Source organism: Protopterus annectens, chromosome 2.part0 (genome assembly GCF_019279795.1).
Source record: "Protopterus annectens isolate FY-2018-M chromosome 2.part0, PAN1.0, whole genome shotgun sequence".
Taxonomy (NCBI): Eukaryota; Metazoa; Chordata; order Ceratodontiformes; family Protopteridae; genus Protopterus; species Protopterus annectens.
This window is the reverse complement of record NC_056728.1, coordinates 968219-986623: the sequence shown is the minus strand read 5'-3', so window position 1 is coordinate 986623 and position 18405 is coordinate 968219. Positions and strand designations below refer to the sequence as shown.

At 38.6% G+C, this 18405-nt stretch overlaps 1 protein-coding gene across 1 annotated transcript in view; it reads right to left on the bottom strand.

The window, feature by feature from the left end:
• The window catches only part of LOC122792911 (caspase-8-like), a 722590-nt gene extending 721388 nt beyond the window's left edge, over nucleotides 1-1202 (bottom strand). Inside the window, exon 1 of the mRNA XM_044060469.1 lies at nucleotides 1098-1202. The gene's annotated coding sequence lies outside the window, so the exon portion shown is untranslated. The remainder of the gene's footprint in view (nucleotides 1-1097) is intronic.
• Between the last annotated feature and the right edge of the window lie 17203 nt (nucleotides 1203-18405).

Sequence of the window (18405 nt, the reverse complement as noted above, 5' to 3'; positions counted from 1 at the left end):
TTGCTGAGCCAAGGTACTAGGCATGAAGTAAGTAAATATACAGATAAAGTTGTGTGAACTTTGGAAGTTAACAAATAAAAGAACAGCAAGAAGAGATTATGGGAATTCAGTGTAACATGAGCTAACTAGTATGAATATGATGGAAAAAAAGAAATGTGTAGGTAGTAGTAAGAGAGAGCTGGAAGTGATACAGTTAAGTTAGGTTATCCCTGAATGTTTCTTGGGTATTAGTTTAGAACATGAACATATCCAATTTGACAGGAAAAAAATATTTAAGCTGTTTCTTGAGAAATTCATCCCTGGCTTGGCACCTATGTCTCTAATGGACACAGGCAAGTTGTAAATGGTTCAAATACTAGGCCCCTACTTGTAAAGGATTCATCTCCCAAGCTCCTGCTTACACTTATAAAGGGTACCAAAACTTGTCAGAGATTTGGGATGCATGGCTAGGCTTCAAAAGGCCCTTGGAGTCATTAGCCTAAAACATGCATGAACCTAAAACAAATCAAGACGTTGAGTTTTGGCTAATATATATATATATATATATATATATATATATATATATATATATATATATATATATATATATATTATAGATATATTTTTATTCTCATTCTGTTATATATCAATACCATCAACAATTGTAGAATTCATGCACACTTACACTTTTTATCTTCTAACTTGTTCTGTATTTTTCATCTATTGCATTATAAAATACTAAAATTATGAAGACTAGTTTAGTCAAGTTGCATAAAAGATAAAAAAAAAAAAACTAAGCTTAGCCTATGGGAAGTTAGACATATAACAGACCTCTGACCTATACAAAGTAAAATTAAACTGAAAGACATTTTGCCTCATCTTATATAAACATGTTTGTTGTTATTCTAATTCTATATTAATATTTTTACAAAGTCAAAGAAAAACTTTGTACTGTCCAGCTTTCTAAGTGTTTCTTTAACACACACACGAAAGTTTAAAATAAAAGTTATTAGCAGACAGAGACATGCTATTCCTAGTCTGATAGTTCCACACCTCTTACTGTACTATGAATGCCTTTGATTACTTGTATTAAAGAAACACTAAGGAGTAAGACTTACACCTTTCGTTTACAGTCCTTTGTAGAATCTTGTCAAATATTACTCCTCGTGTCGACAGGGGCGGTAGGCAAGCTTATTCACAGTTTTCTATCAGTTTCCTGAAAGGAAAACTGACGCCTACACGTAAAAGGGATGTCATAAATCAGGTGACTTAGAAGAAATCCGATCCCTTTCTCTATGTACTGTGCTAAAAACCCTATTCTTTGTTAGCACTACATTCAAGCATTAAGGTTATGCTCATACGGTTCTTCAGATACATCCATCCATCCGTTTAACCATCTGAAATTCAGATTGGAGCCACGTAGGGAGAAGTATGCAAAATGAAGTAGCATTTGCCTTTTCTGTCATAATAAAGGCATAGTACATTTGTTTGCTTTCATTTTTTTTTCTTGTTTGTGGGACATTAATTCCGCCTTTTTTTCATGTTTACAAAGTTACACAACTAACAGTTAATGTGTAGCACATAAAAACATTTAAAACAATCTCCCACCTGTTTCTGAAAAAGAAGTCAACATTTTTATGATGGTTTTAGAACAATCACTGATAGTAGCACAGCGTGTTGTGTAAGATTATGAATGTTGTTCTTTCGGCTTTTCTCGGTTAGGGGTTACCACAGCGGAACTCCGGTCCGCTAATGATTCGCAGTAGATTTTTTACGGTGCCAGCCCGACGCCCATTCATGCATGTCTTTCGAACTCAACCGCGGGTAGGACTCCACACAAGAAGGCGCTCCAGCCGAAAATCGAACGGGAGAACCTCTTGCTGTGAGGCGACAACGCTACCGCTGCACCACCGCGGCTTGTATTTTAATGGCATGCCGGTTTCCCTGTAAGCTCTGTATACGCAAAACGCACAATTTTTTTTTTATTAAAAATGTATAAATGCAAATTCAATGGTTATGTGAAAATACATACAAACTACAATCATGAGTGCTATACAAATTTCTTACTGTTTACCTAAAATAGAACGATATACCAACTTCATCCTTGCCACCCCTCCGTTTTTTTTTCCGGACTATCAGGAAATCAAACTGATTCTCCGGTAGTCCGGAAAACACTGTACAAACTCCGGTATTCTGTTTCAAAAAGGAAACAGACTATCGGAGTTTGTAAATCAGCTGATTTACTATGCTTTTTTTACAGAAAAGCATAGTAAATCAGCCAAAAGCAGGCGGCGGGAACGAAAAAAGAGGGCGTTCCCGTTGAGTGATGCTGTCGTGACATCACAAAATAGGAGGTATGTTGGCGGGAGAGGGGGTTGGGGTGGGCGGGGTTACTGGTGACGCGAGGGGCGCGGCTTTGCTCCGGTTTTAGCCGTGAAGGAAGGTGGCAACCAGACCCAAGTTCAGTTAGTGGACTGGTCGTTTGGTGGAGCTGTTAGGGAGAATGTGAGTGCCCAAACTGTTTGCAGGGGAACATGTTAGGTGACCTTCTCGAGTCCTGGTGTAGGCCCTGCCTTCTCTGCAGATGTCAGCATACTGGGAAAGGGGTAAGACCTAGACAATCCCTGCTGGCAGTGTACATGACACTGATGACAGTCGGTACCACTCCAAAACTCCTCTCCCTGATTGCCAGGGGTGGTAAGTAATACCATTGTTATATTGCATTCCCCAGTCTGCATTTTCCCATCAAGATATATCCGGGAAGGAACAAAAGCCATGGGAGTGCAGCTGCAGTAGCTGATGGCAAGATGGGGACACATTATGGTAGAAGATGGCTGGCTATAATTCATGAAAACACCGTAGGGAGACCCTGAGTGATTATGACATGGTCTCATCTTTTGCATCTGGAGATCATGTAAAAAGCCTTAACTGTGACTCACATCTCCTGACACTGATTAGCAGCTCAGGTGCTGCAAGAGCTGGGCAGGGGAGTGTCATTCTAATCAGTTTATGCCAGCATACCGATCCCTTGGAGGAGGGAAATGATGGTCCTAATTGGCTGACTGCAACTGTGCAAGCCTTAGTTTTCATGCTGAGAAATACCATAGCATAGGACAGAGGGACGCAGGCTTGGTGATTTCAGCCCAGTGATTATAGCCTCAGGAAGCCTTATTATGTATTCATATGAAATCAAACTCTTTTAGCATTAACAATGCTTATCCATCTCTCTTCTTAATGTTATAAAGATTCTCTTTGTGAGGTTCACATATAAGAACACACTACTGCATTCTGTTGTGTGGGAAGATTTTGCTGTAAATTATCTACAGCCATTTTTTCCTTTGGGAATGCTTATTTCTGAATTCAGGATCTTGAGCAAGCTTCAGTTCATTGCAGTAATTAACAGCGGTCTTCAGATCTTCACACTATGTATACGTCTGCCTTGATTTTTACTGGTTTTGATTGGATTAGAGCTTCAGATATTCACTTGCTTTTCAGAGCTCACTTGCTGTTGCAGAGAATGATACTGAAGAAGTGGCATGTCTAATGTGAGGAAGGCTTTCATGGTAATTACTGTAGCTCCTGAGTCTTTATGACCTGTTCTAATGTGTTTTGTATATACGATGACACATCTGATTCACCTTTTTTGATGCATTTCAAAAATATGCACACAAATATTCAGATGCTAATATTTATGATCTACTTTTGTGAGGCTTGTTTCCTTTCAACTTGATTTAAGCCTTTTCTATTGTATATTGTTTGGTTTCCCCTAGGCTCTGCTGAATAGAGGGATAAAGCACTGACTGCAGTGCAGATGGCCCAAGTTTAAATAGTGGTTTAGATGCTGGAACTGGGATTGAGTGACATTCACTGGTTTACTCATCCTAGGGAAGGGAGAAAGTGACTTTCGGTCAACCAGTTACTCAAAGGCCAGCAGAGTATTGCAAGACACAATGGCCAAAGACCGAGTCATTCCATGCCAGTGATGGAAGCCCTCACAAGCATCTGTGTGAGATTAGGCATACATAGAAGGAGGGCATAGACTGCATCCAAATTAATGTAGGAGCTGACATCAACCACCATACAGGATGCTTGGCAAAATAAGAAACTTCCTGATTGCTAGAATGCTGGCAAGAACAAAAATCACCTCAAGGTTGTATGAGCAGTGGCCCCTCTGGTCAGCTCTCATTCTCACTAGGAAATACCCAGGATGTATTAGACTAAAAGGGGAATGCCTTGGTTGTCAACCGATATGGAGGGGGAAAGCACACAGAACAATATTTTGTGGTTTCTTTTTCTTTTGAGAATTTGGTTCCCTCAATATAGCTTGATACAGTTTTTGAGCTTTTTTATCCCCACTACTTGTTAATCATCAGTAATTCTCTCCATGCAGTGGGGAAACAGCTGACCAAGAGGGGCTATCCTTTAGCAGCTATCAGACATTTATTATTTAATTTTTGACTATAACCACACAGCAAATGCTCAGTAACATGCCCAAGGATCAGCATGCAGTAAATATCCACAAGAAATGTCATTCACTTCTACAAGTAAATTAGCTTTCAAGACTGCCCTACTAACCCATAATCTAGTGCTCCCAGTTGGTCTCCAGTCTCTCCAAGGGACACTACCATGAGACCATGTGCTTCTGGCTTGTGCCCTTACAACTTATCCCTGATAAAAGGTGATTTGGTCATGCTATTTCACTTTTCTCCACGCCAGAACCAAACAGGTGCTCAAATCATTCATTACTCAAATTCAGATCACTTGGAGTCATAAAAAGGGCTTTATCAGTTTATGTCAATGAAGCCAGTTCAAGAGAGAGTAAATTTGCCACAAATATACACTATTTTCCTCATGCTGGATGTTTTTTTCTTAAGGGAAACTTGACCATCACAATTTCTGCAAACCACATTAAATTGTTCAATGATTATTTATATTGGGTCACATTCAATAAAAATCAGAGCAGCATTAAAGAGGCCCTTAACTATTAAAAAAATGCTGACCTGACCTGTAGGGACTGCTGAAAATTTGGATAGTATATGCACAGAGAAAGGACAAAGCTGTAGTGTTAGACAGTACTAAGTACAACTTTTGTAAAGGGGAAAAAAGAAAAGAAAAAAAAACAGCACAAGTGAGAGTAGCAGAAAAGAAGGAGTTGTGGGATGCTTCTTCTGTGTGAGGCAGGTAAAGCTTTCAGCCAGGACTGAAAATATTATCTTACTTGTTCTATCTACATCAGTGATTGTTACCTATATCAGATTTGCATATCATCTGCACTACTGGTAATATGTTACACAGTAGACAAGACACCAAGTACTTAAGTTACTGCATTGTCTACTTATATGTTTGTAAATAACAGGTAAAAATCTTTTTATAATTGCAACCAAGTAATGTAAAAGCTGCACAATCCAAACAGCAAGTGTACTCTGAGCAGGTACATAACAAGCAACACCTCTCTGCACACTGTAGTGGACTGTAAAATAGTAAAAGCCAATGGCCATTGCCGATAACTGCTGCTTCAAGCTAGCAGTTTACTCCATGAAGAAAAACTATGAAGTTATCATGTTCCATGGACATTAAACTGTTACAAATATACATTGTGCTTGTACTATGCTGTGTAGTAGATTTCTGTTCTAAAAAGTCATGCAACAAGCAGACTATACTGGTGAGGTACTCTAACATCATGTGTACTGCAGACAAAGAGATAATGTAGATTACATTCTGTGTAACGAGGAAGACACAGTCTGGTATTTTTAATAACTACATGGAATAAATGTCCCAAATGTTTATTAATAGACAGTACAACTTAGGAGTGTCCTGTGGCAGTGTGGGACAATTTTACTGGTATCAAGTGTGAATGATTAAGAGTGACTGAGTGCCATAAATTAGCACTGTATTCTATGGAGAGATGGCAGAGTATTGTAGATATTATGAGTAATAGGGATAAATTGGTGCCTTACAACCATTTTGTCCAGGCATGGGAAGCTAATACTATGTCCCAACAGCGTAAGCTACAGTGATGAAGGAACATCAGATTAAAGAACCGCCTGGATATTCTGTCTTTTTCCAGATACATCAGTACATAACAACACAACATTATTAGTGCAATGTTGTAATTCATTGTAAAATGCTTCCTACAATAGCTGCATACTTTTACAAAACTGTCTTACACTTCATACCTATTACAGGGATATAGTGCAAACACATTGGTGGACACTCTTAGAGCTAAATCATAATGTTGGGAGACTGACAGACATATATGACTTCTATACCTTGTGGTAGTGTTTGGCGAATAACAAATGTCCCTAATATGGACTTGACAAGGCCTGCTTAAGATTTTTAGCCCACGCTGCCAATTTTGTTTCTATATTACTTTATTCCATATTTGTTTGTACCTTTTGCATAAAGTTTATGCATTAGAACAATGACTTGCACAAACTGTCATTAGCATACATTGTACATAATGCTTAATTTGAAACTGCCTACGTTCTTTGCATGACCACAACATTGGGGGGCTGCCTTGACCTAAAAGCAGACTGTCATGAAATTCAGGATATTCCTTCCAACTTATGTAATGTTTACACTTTTAAATGATCTGTTAGACTGCATATTTATCAGTTATACGTATTCAGTGCTTCTGTTTTTGTTCAATTTTGCTGTTTTTCTGGCAAATATGAGATCCTGTCATTATAACCCTTGGAACAGGGGTAGGGAGTTGGCATAATAGTTAAGATGTTTACATTACAGACACAAGGTGCAGGGTTTAAGTCTCAAAGGGATTAATTGGCTAGGCTTGAAATGACCTGCATGGGCAGTTAGCTTAGTATAAACTTATGAACATGACAGGTTCTTTATATTTTTTTTCTACTTAACTTTATAGACATAAAATCTTGCATAAAACTCAGCATTTAATTCCCCTGTCAGGGTCAAGGAAGTCACACTTTTTAACAATCATCCTTAATCTTGTTTCATGTATCTGTGATTTTATGTGACTCCCATACTATCTTCTTGAATTTGTACATCTTAAAATACATACAAATAACTTAATTTCCAGGTATTTGCCTGTGCTATTAATGTCATGTATCCTTGTAACAGCCATACGTTCATAGGTTTGTTATCAAGCTTCCAACCAACTGGCCTTTAAGAAACTTGACTGCTATAACTCCAGGGTTCATGGTGGCATTTTCTAACACACACACACACACTAAAGATAGACAGATATGTGTGTTATAAATTAGCTGATGCACTATTTTCACTATTAACACAGTTATCTCTGATTGATTTATGAATTCTTGAGTAGCTGCATGACTTCTCAGATATTGAAATAAGGTCTGCCTTCTACTGAGTCCCAGACTTGAACAAACTTTGTACCCTATAGTGTTTGGAATGCTTCACGTACATGTCTCCATATACACTATAGTTTCATAGTTTTTAAAGACCAATGTTCAGGTAGAGAGGACGTTGAGGAACTCTAACTCTTTACCCGCAACTCACTGCTCAAGCTTTAAATTAAAAAAAGTCTCAAATTATTACTCATCCTCATAGTTTTGGTATTGTTTGGTGTATATATCTGCCCCTTTTTACTGTTGAATTCATTGAAATATGAAACGTAGCAATTTTATGTCTGTGGGTTCTGTCACTTCTATAAAGATCTAAGCAAAAAAACAGTTCTGTAAATTTAATCATTAAAAGTTTGATAAGCTAATCAAATCTTGCTTTGTTATGTTGTGTCTTTCGGCTTTTCCCGGTTAGGGGTCGCCACAGTGGAACTCCGGTCCGCTAATGATTGGCAGTAGATTTTTACTTGCTGAGTTGCAGGCCCTGACGCACAACCTTCAACGAAGGTACGCCCATTCATGCATGTCTCCACACAGAAGACGCTCTAGCTGAGAATCAAACAGGACAATGTTTTACTGTGAGGCGACAATGCTACCGCAGCACCACCACCGCAGTTAAATCTTGCTTTGTTATAAAAAGTAATAATAAAAAGTCAGGTTCATTTTAATGTGTTTATGTCTATTTATTATCTGTTTAATGCAATTAGCTTAGTAAAGTTATGGTACATGCATTCAGGCTGATTTGCCTGACTGAAATAATGAATACAAAATGAATAATTATATTCCAATAATTTTCTTATAATTAATCTTTTAAAAAAACGCTATAATGATTGAACCTTATTTCACTCTGTATGTCTAAATTCCTTAAAGTCTTTGGGCCAGATTCAATAACACCCACACTAAATGTACACTGTTCTGATTGAACGTACAACACAGACATAACTCATATCTTCTTCCTCCTAATTTTAGTTTTCCTACTGATATTCTTGCAGCTTTAAATATTGACAGGGATTCATAAAGATTATCACAAAGCGTAGATTACAGATGCACTTAGTGTAATCTTTCTGAGTGACTAGAAAGCACAAAAAATGTGATACGAATTTTAGTGAATGCATATCGTATACACTTAGTGTAGGCTTTTTTTAAATCTGGCCCTTTGTTTAGTTATAGATATCTTTAATTTCTTCAGTTTATACACGTTTGATTATTACACTTCAACAGTCTCCCCCCTTACCAAAAATCAATAGACTTTATTAAGGTTTTCTGAGATGAAGTCCACACAAAAATGAAAAATGCTAGGTCTAGGAGGCAGCACTGTTTTTTAACACCTTTATTGAATTGTCACTTAAGACATAAGCAAACATACATTTATAGGAAAGAAAACAAACCATATTAATATATCCTCAGTTGCAAATATTATACATCACATATATTCTTTTGTATAATTATCACCAATCCAGTATTATATAAATTGATCAATCCCTGCTTCCCTTAAAACTCACTCCTCCAAAACATAATTCTGAATGTATTGTTCCCAAAATTTCCATTTTTCATTGTAATTTGCTCTTATCTTTTTCTCAAGATCCCACTTCCAGTTCTTTTATCTCTGTTACAATATTCAATATTTCATAAACAGTTTGTTTAGACTTTGATTTCCATTTTCTAGTAATTGCTTTTTTGGCAACCAACACAATTAAATTTAACATGGCCTTACTGTGCCTAGGTAATTCAAATTCTGTATCCCAGCTAAAAAGAACCCATTTGCTCACTCAATATTTCCAACAGTGTATTCTGTAGGGAAATTTAAAGTCTGCCAACTCATTACACTCCCAGAACATATGTTCCAAGTTACCTCTATGGTATAAAATATCCATGCAAATACTTCCAAGCAAAAATCCTAAACCTTCTTGACCTTGTTGCATATTTGGGAGCCATACATATATCCTTCTATTGTTTTCTTGTGAACTGCTTATCCAGTCTTTCTTCCCAATCTTTTTCTACCCTCCTCTGATTGATTCCTATAGTTACCCTGCATTATTTTATATGCCCTACTAATAATCCTTTTAAACACCAGCTTCTGTTCTAGATTCAACTAAAAACTCTACCAGAGCAGGTCTTTCACTTAAGATTCCCATATCCCTTATTCTTTGCTTAAACTCTGACACCAATCCTTGATAGGGAAGGCAGACTCTAGCCTGCAGTCCACGTGTTTTCTTTGCCTATTCTCTGTACCCCTAATTGCAGTTATCCCTATTGGCAAAATCTCCTTTACTGTGTTTGCTTAGTTCTTAGAAAGTTTTCTGCTCCTTTATGAACATGTGTCTCCTGTAACATTGCTATATGTAGTCTGAATTTCTTAATGTATGGCTATTTTTATTCTTCTTAAGGAACTGCATCCAAAATCCCTCATTTTCCTTGAATTCTCCTCACTTCATCATCATCCCTTTCCACTTTGAATTATAGATTTTGTTTGTTTTACATATCTGAGCCTTAACTGTGTAGCTCTAAAATATCTCTTCAAATCAGGTAATCCCAAACCACCTTGTTCTATTGGAAGGATCAATGATCCCATTTGACCCTTACCCTTTTCCTCTCCCAGATAAAATCCTTCATATCTTTATTAATTACTGTATACAACTTTTCTCTCTTTCTGGTTGATAAAAACATGCCTGACTTGTACATAAAACTAAATGGACTAAAAACATTTTCACTGGTTCATAGGTGTTTACTAGGCTAACGACCACAAGAGCCTTTTTAAGCCTAGCAATGCAGCCCAAATCTCTGACAAGTTCTGATACCCTTGATAACTGTAAGCATGGGCCTGGAAGATGAACCATTTACAGGTTACCTGTTTGCAGCAGAGACATAGGTGCCAAACCAGGGATGAATTTCCAGTTTCCTATCCAATTGTCCAAGTTGCACTTGAATTGGGTTAGGGATCAACTCTGCTTCACATGGATAGGGAGCCTGTTCCATAGGCAGGGTAGTTTCTCGGATACATACCTATCTCTCCAGCAGGTCCTATTTATATCACAGGCAAGGTTTAAGTCTTTAGAATGGGTAATTCTGGTACTGTTTGTTTTGTGGATATGCAGGAGGTCCATTAGAGTGGGGTCTGACAATGCCCTGTATGCCAGGCATAGATGTCCCCTCAAAAGCCTGTAGGAGACAGAATACAGGGATAGGGACTTGACGCGGTCTGCATAGGACATATTACTTACGCCCTGTATGCTTCTAGTGAGGAACCTCTGTGGGCATTCCAGTTGTTGGATATGCCTGGCTAGGTACATACCAAAGGGGGCATTGTACTCAATGGCAGGTCTGATGAATGCCGAATACAGTGGAACAATGACTTCCTTGGACTTAGATGCTATACCTTTGTTTATAAGTTGCACAACATAGAATTATTTCCTCACCACTGTGGACACGTGATGATCAAAGGCTAGATTACTATCTGTGTGTGTCCCTAAGTCCCTGATTACTGGATCAACTCTATGGGGTGTGTGTTGTCAATATGATAGTTACCAGGGACTGATGATTTCCCAAAGGATACTATTATGCATTTTTTGGCATTTAGTTTTAGTCCATGACTCTGACACTAGTTGTTTGTCTGTTTGTCTCTCCCTCCTGGAGAACATTTGTGTTAGTGTGAGATTCAATGACAGCTCCTAATTTGCAATCATCTGCAAATTTAGTCAGCCAGAGAACACTGACATTGGCCTTGACTTCAGAGAAGTAAATGCCATAAAGGAGCAGTCCAAGGACTGATCCCTGAGGGACTCCACTTGCCCAGGTGGGGTATTGTGTCAAATGCCTTGGCCAGGTCAAGGTAGGCAGTGTGAAGGATTTTGCCTCATCCATTGCTTTGGTGACCTTCTCAAAGTAGTCCACCAGGTTGAGTAGGCACGATCTGCCCTTGACAAAACCAAACTGGGTTGGGTCCAGTGTCTGGAGGTTCACTAATAATCATCTCCATGATAATTCTTTCCATGGCTTTACATATAAGACTAGTGGGACTTATGGGTCTGTAGTTTCCAGGGTCTGTAGATGGTCCACCTTTGTGCAGAGGGATGACTGTTGCCTTTCTCCATTCGTGAGGCATGAAGCCTGTTTGGAGGCTACAGTTAAATAGTAATTCCAGAGGCCCTGATAGGTCATATTTCATGCTACTTAGAAGGCATCCTGACATACTATCTGGGCCCAATGATGCAGTGTTCTTGGTCTTAGAAATAGCATTAAGGACCTGTTCTCTAGTGATAGTAGGGGGAGTTATATTTGATGATATTTCATGAGGGAAGGTTGAGGGGGAGACAGGAGTAAAGTTGGAGCTGAATTTATCAACCAGGAGGTTTGCTATATCTTCTGGCTCAGTATAGGTGGCTCCATTTACAATGAGCTCTGCACACAATTGTGTACTGCCTTTGAGGTTGTGGACATAGCTAAAGAATGCTTTGTGGTTGTCCTTGGCCTGGGAGGACAAACATACCTCAAATTTGGCTTTGGTAGACTTTATTTGTCCTCTGAGTTGTTTGTTTAGTTTGATGAGAGTGCTTTTATCCTGCTGGGTGCTGCACCTCCTAATTTTTGCCATGATTTTCTTCCTCCTGTTATGCATCCGATTGATCTTGTGATTCCACTGGGGTGGCTTGTTTTTTGAGTTAGTTCTGTACTTCTTCCTGGTGGGTACAGCTGCCTCTATGCAGCTATTAACATGCTTGTACATGGTTTCTGTGAACAGTTCTGCATAGGCAGAAGTGTTCTCAGGGTTTATAGGGGCTTGAAATTTTGCTTGGTTCTCACTTAATAGCAGGATGTTAGCATTAGAATAGTTTCTGAATATTCCTGATTTAGCTGGAGGTCCAGGTTTTATTTTTACTTCAAAGGAGTCCATTTTGTGGTCTGACCTTACCAGGGAAGGCATTACAGTAACGGGTGTGCAGCACTCTCCCATATTAGTGAGGACCAGATCCAGTATGACTGCACCCCTGGTTGGTGTATTGACTATCTGGTCCAGGGAGTTTGTGTTTACAAAATCCAGGAATGTCTGTGCATGTACGTTTGATGTTGTATAGGATTCCCAGTTAATAGTGGGGTGAATAAAGTCACTCATGAATATGGTATTGGGTTGGATGGTTAGTGTTTCTAATAAGTTTAAATACATGGTATGGGTTTCCTGGGTCACAGAGGGGGAGCTATAGCTTGCAAGGAAGTGGTATTGGATTTTACCTATGGTGATTTGAACATGGAGCAGCTTAAGTGCATGTCCTGCTTGACCAGCCTTGAAGTATATTTATTTTTGATGTAAACAGAGACACCTCCACCTTTAGTCCCTGCCTGTGAATTAGCTGGTTTAAATGTGTGGAAGGCATTATAACCCTGCACTGTTGGTGTGCTGTCCACGGCTTTAAACCACATCTCAGAGACCGCACAGACATCAGCATTCTCTAGGGTAAAGAGAGCTTCCAGAGAGTGAAGGGTTTTGTTTAGGCTCCTAGCGTTGAGCAGTAATACCTTTAAATTTTCTTGGTTTTGATTTATGTCGAAAGTACTTTCAGTTTGGCATTGCCTAAAAAGGGCACTATGGGGGAAGACAATGTTTTAGCTAATATTTGGAAATCTAGAGGGGAGAGGTGCAGACCATCCCTGGCAAAACAGCGTGGTCTGTTGACCATCTCCTTCCATGCTGACAAAAATTGTACCCCCTTAGAATGACACCAGAAACTAAGCCAATTATTAAAGTCAATCATCTTTTGTTCGTATTCTGGCATCATCCTTGGAGAAGATAAAATGCTGCTCAATGCTAGGCTCATACGAGCCTGAGACACATATTCCAAGAGCTCTATGTCTCTCTTCATATAGTCTAGGGAATTACATTACAGGTCATTTACTCCCACATGGACTATGACTGAGTCATATTAGTAATTGTGATCCAATGACCAGAGTACATGTGTAATGTGGCAGATCCTAGCCCCTGATAACCAGCTGACTGCAACTTTCTCCTTACTCAGCCTGGTGAGAGGGACATCAGTGTGTCTCACAATGGGGCACCAATGACTAGAATGTTGGACTGAGTGATGACTTACCTTACGGGCTTAGAGGTAAAGGCTCCATGAAATGTAGCTCTATGTGTTGATGTGGGTGTTGTTTTGAAAGAGTGCATTTGGGGCTGCTGAGGGTATTTCTTATGTGTACTTTGTCTAGGAGGTCTTTGTGGTTTAGGAAGTTTACATGTAAGTGCCTCAGTGTATGTGGGTCTACATGTCTGCTTTGAATTGTCCAGGTTGGGTGCAGCATGTGTACTACTGCCTACCTTATTGACATTAGGAGTTCTTTTATATGAGAGCTTTGCCTCCATTGATGTTGTATAAATACATCTCTCACATACCGTAGCAGTTTATTTGAGAATTAACTGGTTGTCAGTAAACATGAGGCAATTTCTGCATTGCCTCAGGATGCCCATATCCACCAAGCCAGTTACAGAGACAGTAGGAAAGTTCATATCTATGGCAATAGACCCTTTTTATTGATTATGCTGTTAGAGTGAGAATATTGTACTTAGAAGTTATCCAGCCACAGCCAGAAAAGTAACTAAATTGCAGGCCTTTGTTCAGGGTTTTCTTTTGTAATCTGAGGAATTGATTCTGCAAGGGTCTTTCAGTGCAGTGACAGTTTTAACACCTCTGCAGTAGTGTGTGTGTGTGTGGGGGACTCTCAATTCCTCTTGAACTACAAAGAAAACACTGAACAAAGACCTGAAATTTAGTTACTTTTCTGGCTGTAGCTGAATAATGTCTAAGTATAGTGTAAATCAATGTCTGAGCCAAACATAAATGAGGGTGATTAGAGACAGAAAAGAAGCAGTTCTGCCACAGAGGGTAAAGAAAATAACAGTGACCCTCCCAAATCCCATTATATGTCAATGGCATGGAAATTCAAAGTTACTTCCTTATGTCTGGCATGAGTCATACAAAGTATTATGGAAAAGAAAAGGGCTTGAGGGAGTACAAGATCACATTGATACATCAAGTCCCTTTGGTATCCATGTTGTGAAAAACAGACTAAAATTACAATTAAAGCACTTAGAGTGATTTTGAGGTGTTAAAGTAAGTCAGGAAACAAAGAGTGAAAAACAAGCATTTTTTTTTTAGTTCTAGGGTGGAATTTTCCTTTAATAGACTAAGCCAAGGCCATTATTCCAGATATTCACCGATACAAAAATAAAAAAACATCTCAAGTCTACATAAATTATAATCAGTGCACTTTTAGATGCAAACATCTACCCCAATAGCCCAAGATTACAGCTTATTAACTTAAACGTGATTTAGTCCAGCCTTTCTTTCCTTTTTGCACTGTAATGTCTACATTTCTTAAAAACAGAAAATTAAAAGAAGTACTTGTTTACTGTAGTATCTTTACACATACAGCAATCACTGAAAATGCTTTACCATATAACATACAATTTATACTATGAAGTGTTTTATACAAATACTGTTAAGAAAAGTTGGTTTACCTAGTTACTTTTTCTTTTTTTTCCCTTTTAATGGCCTTCCAAACATTAATGATGTGAACTAGGTTATATGCATCTCAGTCCCCTCACAAGTTTAACAAAGTCAAAAAAAGTCTAATCTTTCTCAGCCACTCTTTCATGTAAAGCCTCATTTCACAAATGTAACTGATGCTTTAAAGTCTCACATTTATTTAATAATTTCTGTGTTTCTGGTTTTCTTCCTTTTCATTTCTATCTCCCAAACCCAGACTCTGGTTTAAGTCCAAGGTACTCCTGATTCTTCAAGTCAACTCCTGTGCTTTTTTTCTGTCCCTCAAGCATTTTTCTTTGGAACATTGTAAAATATTTCACTGGTAAAGTCTCTTTATGAGGTTTATTGTCATAGGAATTAGAAGCAAAGTCCCATTTTACTTAATGGCTCACTTTTTGTTGGACAAACTTTTGTATTTCCTCCTTAGCCTGTTCTGCATCAAAAGTGATTTTGGTCCTCCAGGAAAAAAAATATTCTGAAGACAGCTGGACACAGCAGTTTGAATCTCACACCTGCCTCTCAACATTCCCTGATTGCTAGGATAAATTTGCTTCTCTATTGTCTGATGTACAGTGAATAATCATTTTCCACAAACACTCGTCTGTCTCCAATTTTAAATACTTTGCCCTACTGCAACCATTTTGACAGGATCAACTCTTTCTGCTGGTATGACTGGATCTGTACTAATACAGGTCTTGCATGTTTCTCATAGCCAGGTTTGGAGCATATACATGGTGTGCCCCTTCAATTAACAAATCCTTCTGTGGAATGCCAGTCCAGTTACTTATTTGTACTTTCATAAAATTAATTCAGTTTGTTCCTTCCAGTTTCTTTGGTACAGCAGAAAATCTCTGCATGCTCTGTCCTCTAACTCTACTATTTCTTGAAGCAGCTCTTCATGAGCAGTGTCATACTAAGCCAGTCTTTTCTTCATTTTTACCTCTGATTTTTGCAGTTTTATCAGTTCATCTGAATAGCTGTTTAAAGCTTCTTCCATGCTTCCAGTCCTTTGTTATTTGAGTTGGTATACTCCTTCAATGTTCATTTATTTTAATCATTTCTGAACATATATGATTTTTTTTTTCCTCTAACCAAATCTTGTACCAAAGCTGGAACGTGAACTGCTTTTTGCTGAACAGCTGCAGAATTCATCCCAGTCATCTTTGCTAGTTAATTTTCTTTCAGGCTCTCTGAGTTTCTTCTTTGCTGGCATCCAGGCATTGTACTTAATAGCCAGTAAATGAATTTTACTAAAATTGGCAGAGTTATTAGCCCTTATCTAACAGTTTCTTTTTTTACACTGGGAGAGCAGAAATGAAGCTATTGATCAGTTTGCAGCCATCTTGGAAGTCCCCTATGAGGCAGCACTGTTTAGACATTATTCATTCATTCTCCAATTAGCCATACAAGCCGCTTCAGAGTAGTAGGAAAACTGGAGTCTCTCCTGGCATTCAGTGGGCACAAGACTAAGAAACCAATCCCAGATGGGGTACCAGCCAATCACAGGAAAGACACATGACATGAATAAGTTTGAGCAGCTTGAAGAGTTGCCAGTTCATCTACAGGATGGCTTTGAATGTGGAAGAAAACTGAACATCCAGCAAAAATCAACACAGACACAGATCTAATTTCCATTTATGAAGGTCTGCCCTGGACTTGCTCTGCTTGTCTGCCACACAGGTTTGAACTGATGGAATGTAGGATACCTATACAAGGAGATTATGCAGTGAGGCTAATATGGCTAGTCTGCAAAGGGGGTACAATGTGGTTATCCTTGATTCCTGATGTACCACAAGACTGTGGTATTGTCTGAAACCACTTTGAAGAGGTCCTAGAGGCCAAAGATGGCTCATGAGTTAATTGTCTTGATGAGGGTAAACATCTCTTATATATTTATGTGCTTGCATCTGTCCTTCGTGTTTTACACCCCTGCTCTTTTATCCCTCTTGAAACTGCTCCCTAAGCAAAGTCAAAAGTGTCTCTGGTGACTGAATGCTTTGGAGTAGGCAGCAAGAAAGGGAGACCTGGATTTTAAGGATATCTTTTGTCTCCACCAAAATATTTCTCTTCTGACAACCTTCAGCAATGGGATTTCATGGGAAACATCTGAAGTCTGGATGAATAGGGATGTGATGATCATCATCATCATAAGTCTAGTGTTACTAGGAAACTTGAAAGAAGAAGAAGAAATAACAGGTTGTGAAGTGACATTTTTCTGGGCACTATCACAAAAATGTTTAGGAAAGAAAGATTCAGAACCGATCTTCAAACATTTTCTTTCATTGGCACTTGGACATCCTTGAATAAAAACCCTTCCCCGTTTGTCTCTAGCCATCTGTTGCCAAACAGAAAAATGGAAATTAAGAGTTTCTGGAAGAAAAAGGGGGCCAGGATGGGAGAGTGTCACAAGATCTCTTGAATAGTCATTCAGTCTTACTGGACCGTCCCTGGTTTTGGGAGGTTAGAGACTTCTTTTTGGAACTCCTTTGCCATTCCTTCTTAAGCATCTATTTGCCTAAATTTTGTTGAGACTTTTTATTCTGTTTTCTGCCAAAAATGGAAGAGGAGAAGGACAATTCCTTGGTCAGTTTGGAAAAGGAGAGCTGAAATCAAGATTTCCTGGATCAACTTGCTCCTTTCATCACACTTTTCCATCACCTCTACAGCAAGGGTTAGTTAGCTCAAGATTAGGTTAGTTCAAGAGGAATTGAGAGTCCCCTCCCCCACACTGTTGCAGAGGTGTTAAAACTGTCACTGCACTGACAGACCCTTGCAGAATCAATTCCTCTTAGACTACAAAAGAAAACCATGAACAAAGGCCTGCAATTTAGTTACTTTCCTGGCTGTAGCTGGATAACTTCTAAGTATAGTGTAAAACAAGGTTTGAGCCAAACATAAATGATGGTGCTTAGAGACAGAAAAGAAGCAGTCCTTTTACCGAAAGTAAAGAAAATAACAGTGACTCACACAAATCCCATTATATGCAAATGGCATGGGAATTCAAATGTTCTTCCTTATGTCTGGCTTGAGTCATACAAACCATTATGGGAAAGAGAAAGGGTTGAGGGAGAACAAGATCTTGTTGATGCATCAAGCCCCATCGGTAGCCATGTTGTGAAAAACAGGCTAAAATTACAAATGAAGCACTTAGAGTGATTTTGAGGTGTTAAATCAGTCAGGAAACAAAGATAGAGTGAAAATAACAGATGTTTTTTAGTTCTAGAGTGGATTTTTCATTTAAGGAGATACAGGAGACAAGCAGTTTCTATTTCTTTGTAGCTGATCTTCCTCTGGAATTAATACTTAGCTGGAAAAGGAACTGCTATTGTGAATTGAAATTCTATCCATTCAAGCCAAAAGGTTGCATCTTGACATTTGAGTACAGTTCTTTTCCCTGCATTCCCGACTTAGTAAATAATTGCCTTCAGGTGTGAAGAATGGAGAAAAAGAGGCCAGTTTCACTGAGACAGAACCATGGTTAGTGAAAAAGAAACTGAAAATTTGATACCATCATATCTTGTTCTAAATACTTTCTGCAGGAGAACAAATAGAAG